At 37.6% G+C, this 5,256-nt stretch overlaps 1 non-coding gene across 1 annotated transcript; it reads right to left on the bottom strand.

The window, feature by feature from the left end:
- Nucleotides 1-4,322: 4,322 nt before the first annotated feature.
- On the bottom strand, nucleotides 4,323-4,441 carry LOC134544101 (5S ribosomal RNA). Its single transcript, XR_010077531.1, has one exon. It is a non-coding gene; the product is annotated as a 5S ribosomal RNA (ribosomal RNA).
- Between the last annotated feature and the right edge of the window lie 815 nt (nucleotides 4,442-5,256).

The following is a 5,256-nucleotide window of genomic DNA, read 5'->3' as shown; positions in this document are numbered from 1 at the left end:
GCGTCGCACTTCTCCCGTCTCCGCCTGTTCTCCAGGAACCAGTGGTTCTGGACGGGCAGGTTCAGTGCGGCGAACTCCTCTTGTAGGAAGTCCGTTGGTGTGTGACGGTGTACGCCGCGCAGTACGAATTTTTTCGGTACTTCGTGCTGTTGCAGAAGTACCGAGTGCTGCGCACCAATGGCCTGAAGGGCCTTAACTGCGCGCGTGTAGTCCGCGATGGTGGCGGTGTGGACCATTATTTCGTCCTTCCCGCGGTTTGTGCATGTGAAGCGCTCGGTGAGGGCATTCTTGAGTGTATGGTACACTCGCGGGTACTGGTGCCCCTGGTCAAGGAACACGAAGAGTGGCTTGACGCGATGGGCCTTGGGCGCTGCCGCAGGTGGCTGTTGGTTGGGGGGGGCGGGGCCCGCCTGCTCGGTTGAGGAAGAGGCCGCCATCTCGTGGTGCGACCTCTTCGCCTTTTTCGTGGCGACTGTCTGCCAGTCGCCATCGGTTGCGTCCTCCTGAGGGGAGGGCATTGAGTCGTCCATCTCTGTCATTATGTCTTTAAGTCGCGTCAGCCTCACACTCGTGAGCACCCACTGACCGTCCCCCGGGGCTAAGTTAGCCGGGTTCAGGCTAGGCTGAAGGGGATCTAACTCCCCGGGTGTCTCAGAGCTCGTTGGTCGTTAATACTACCTTTACCTGGTACCGTTACACTCTACCTGCCTGCGCACTCTGGGTGCACAGGCTACCTTTCAGGAAAACACTGGGTAGCACTGTGAAGTGCTACACACAGCTTTAGGCGCGGAGCTCCTCTCCGTACGTCCGTCCTCGGCCAAGGCTCAAGGCAAACCTTTCTTTCTCTCTGCAAATATCTGGTTACCCAATTTTCTGGTTGCGGACGGTTCAGAAAATTCTCGATGCCTTGCTCACGTAGGGAGCAGCGCACTTTGGACAGCGAAAGTAATGTAGGGCTTCTTTAGCACTGATTTTTCAATGTTTTCTAAATGTCAGCAGTCTACGATGACATAATGGGCAGTTCCACTAATAGTGTAATTTTTTTATGGCAGCTGCACTGTTTAATTTGCACTGCGAGCTGTTTAAATTTACTGCTACACCAAACAGGGAACTTTTCATTTGCAGATGTTATTCAAGGAATCAAATACGTAATTTGTGCTGGAATCACTTGAAAATGGTTAAATTAACTTAGGTATACTTTAGTGTATAGTATGCTGAAAATGTGGAGATAATTTCATGAAGGCTGTTTGCTGTGGAAGCACTAGCAAATCACCTTGTTCAGTGCCACCTGGAATGGCTTTCTTCGTGCACCTCCAAGGATGATGTGATTATTATTGTGAGTAAATTTTGTTTACATTTTCATTGTGTGAATAATAAAACTTTTAACTGTACACACAACAAGCATTTCACTTGGATCTGATGCATTCTCAAGAGTGCAGTTTCTGTTTAGCTTTTAAAACTGGCTGCCCTTCAATTCACTCAAGGTGCAGATGCAAGTTGCTGATGAAGTATTCCACACACATGCTACATTGGAGAAATATTTTAATAAAAATTAAAACTCTTGCAGGATTTCGAATAAAAACTATCCTATTTATCCCTTCTATGTTTTGGTACTGCGAAATTGAGAGAGGTAAGTAAGTTGTGAGGTTATTTTTACTTGCTTGCATGTGAGGTTAGCAGAGCAAAAATATTTTTGAAATTGCAGATACATGGTCACTTTATTTCGTTGCAAACATTTATAAGCTCGTAATCTTATTTAAAGTCTCCATACTTAATGCGTTTGGAAAACCTTCTTTCTCTCAATTTTACAATGGAACAAAATTTTACTTGTATGTGTACATTAATTCCATCTCTAAATGATGTAGGTTTACGCACCGAGATCAGGTACATTGTAGAGAGAAAAACACACGAGTACCTGCTTATTTTGAAGTTTTAATGAGTATATTAAAAAAAAAAAAAAAAAAAAAAAAAAAAAAAAAAAAAAAAACGATAAAAATATAATTGAAAAAGTATATTATTCACGTATTTTTGAGGATGAGGGGAGGGGGTGTTTTTGTCCGATGGTCGTTTATCTTTAAAGAAATTTCCGTTGGACCTGTGCGTTCTTGCTCTGCCAATTCTCGAAAAATGAAATATTTTAAGTCGTCTTTTATGTGCTAACTTCATTATATTTGGCTGCATTCGTATTTTTATTAGTTTTGAAACATTCATGTCACGGAAAATAATCATAAACCAGGACAAAAACGTTTTGACTAAATGTTCTAGGTTGGTTGTAAAACATTTTCTTATTTTATTTCACATCGGAAACATCTGTTAAGTTGTAAGCTTTGTAATGAATGCGACAGTCACTTGTTCGCTGAAGTGTTTGTTTAAGAAATTAGTATTGTAAATTTGTTTATGGTCTTGTTAAATGAAATTTTAAGTGAAATCATTTGGGAAAACAGAGGCTACAGGAATTTTCAACACAACTTGATGACCGACGTTGTGACTAGTGTGGGAGTGTGTGCTCGTGTAAATATCAATTTTTCTTACTCCTCGTGCCGGTCAACAGGAAAACAGCGAGTGTGTTATCTCATCGCGGGCGTGTGATTGCGTGTGGTAAATTGTGCTAGGTTAATTACCGCAAAACTCCACTGTGTGCAAATATGTAGTGTGTCGCTGTATGCAAATATTTGGTATGTCTTTTTTTTTTTTTTTTTTTTTTCAGGCAATACACACTTTGAATTTTACACAATTTCGATGCTGCAACCTAAGTGTATACATGCGAATAGGATTGCTTAAATGAAAAAGTAAAGTAGGAGGTAAGTGCAAATGTTTCCAGGAGGTTATGCACACACAATCTATTTTATGAATTAATAGTTATTATCTAAGAAAATGATAGAAGATTATAAATAATGTGTGCAGAATAATACAGAATTTGCATGTTACACAAAAAAAAATATATATATATATTCCAAATATTGTTAGCAAAATGCACCTAGATTAGTGAGCTGGATTTTTTTTTTTTTTTTGTATTTTTGTTCTGTTGATCCCACGTGGAGTCAAGGCTCCGGGATATAGAACATGTATGTGCAGACAATTAATATTTACATGATGCAAGTTACCAAGAAAAAAAATTTCAAAAAAAAAAAATACATAACATGTTACACAATTTAACTTTATGCAAAACATGAAGCAGCTGTTATCACAAGTCCATTCAACAAATTAACAGTTCAATTTCTCTATTATCAATCAAATTAAAGAATAGCTTCAGAGGGTAGGTAGGATATTCTAGAAGAATTTTTTTTACTGTTTTTTTTTTTAATACTGGTAAATTGTTTTAGTTATTTTCTGTGATATTAAGTTGTAAAGTTTTACTCCCAAGTAATTTAGTCCATTTTCAAATCGCCTAGTGTTATGTTCAACTATCCTCAATTTACTAGCATTTCTGGTGTTATACCTATGTGCGAATATCTAAAAAAAAAAAAAAAAAAAAAAAATAATAATTTTTTTTTTCTTCTTTTTCTTAAGAATGAATAAAAAGTTTCTAGAACGTATTCATTTATGGCAGTCAGGACTTTAAGTTTTTTGAATTTTGGTCTGCAGTTAGATGATTTTTTATCTTTTGTTATTATTCTAATAGCTCCTTTTTTTTTTTTTTCCCCCAATGTTATATGGCAGAAAGAGTAGAGCTATGGCTACTGTGACATCATGCATTGATGGGAAGGTTATTGTTGGATAACAAAAATTTAGATGATATAATTTTTATTTTTTTCCATACACAACACATTGCAGGTACAATTTTACAGGTTACAGCTGTACCACCTCTAGTATTGCTGCCGACCATCCAACAAATGAGCACACTAAACAGGCATTGATGACATTGTTATCAACGTCTTTTTGAATCTCTCATTATTATACATAACTGCCCACTGAAACAGAGAAACTTCAAAATAGGTGTGTGTGTGTGTGTTTATATATATATATATATATATATATATATATATATATACATATATACATACATACATACATACATACATACATACATACATACATACATATACACTTATCTATTTATTTTTTCACTTTGAATTTTGTATGAGGTATACACATGCAAAGATTCACAGCTGCTGCTGGGTGGGTGAGTGAGTGAGTGATTGATTGATTGATTGATTGATTGATTGATTGATTGATTGATTGATTGATTGATAGAGAGTGAGTGTGTGTGTGTGTGTGTGTTAGGGGGGGGGGGGGGGAAATGTGGTGATTGTGGGGGAAAAAAAAATTTAAAATTGAAATTTTTAAAAAAAAATTTTTTTCTGTAGGGTGCAAAATAGTAGTGCCAACGGCACGTGGTGTTCCCAAGCGGTCACCCATCTAAGTACTAACCACGCTCGACGATGCTTAACTTCGGTGATCGGACGAGAACCGGTGTGTTCATCGTGATATGGCCGTTGGCAATGATATAGATGTTTTTTTTTTGCAGTTTGTATTTGCCACTCGAAATAGCTATACCAGGTGTGATTGTTACAAACAACAGGAGAAATCGTGTAATGAACACTCTTTTACTTCCCCCCCCCCCCCCCCTCCCCACACACAACACCCACCACCCTCACCATCCCAACCACCAAAGCCCTCTTCAAAATACACTCTCACACACACACACAAACCCACACTCTATAACTGATGAACATTACCATAACTTCTTAAAGCCATTAGATAATATTTAACTCAAGAAAGGTATTGTGATATGTTTAAAGAAAGAAAGGTGAAACCTTTAACTTTACCAGCAGGTATTAGTATCACTGAGGTATCTTCTAGGTTGTAGCAGCAATAGTAGTAATAATAATAAAATTAAATAAGGTAATAAAAAAGAAAAGTTATACATGTGATCAAATCATGAATGTATAAAACTGGAATGAATTTAAATTTTTTTTATTTTTCTTCATAGGCTGTTTTGAAATTGATGAGTAAGTGCCTCTTCTTTTAAATTTTTTAATGCTGAACACTGTTACATAAGAGATGAATGTTTAGAAAATTTAAAAAAAAAAAAAAGCTAGCCCAGCCCCCTCCCCCCCTCACACAAAATCCAAACAAAAAAAAAAAAAAAACCTCCTTCAAAACATCACATAATCATCCAGCCAGCAGTGCAGACGAGAAATTTGCACTCGGGGCCGCCATTTTGACGATAAATTCTTGCATGGCACACCAAAGGTAGGAAAGAATTTAAAAAAATAAAAATAATGGGCGAGCACCCTCGCGTCTGCCTGTAGA

The sequence above is a fragment of the Bacillus rossius genome, unplaced genomic scaffold, assembly GCF_032445375.1.
Source record: "Bacillus rossius redtenbacheri isolate Brsri unplaced genomic scaffold, Brsri_v3 Brsri_v3_scf286, whole genome shotgun sequence".
In the NCBI taxonomy this organism is placed as follows: Eukaryota; Metazoa; Arthropoda; class Insecta; order Phasmatodea; family Bacillidae; genus Bacillus; species Bacillus rossius.
Note: the sequence above shows the minus strand (reverse complement) of the source record. Positions and strands in the feature narration are given on the sequence as shown.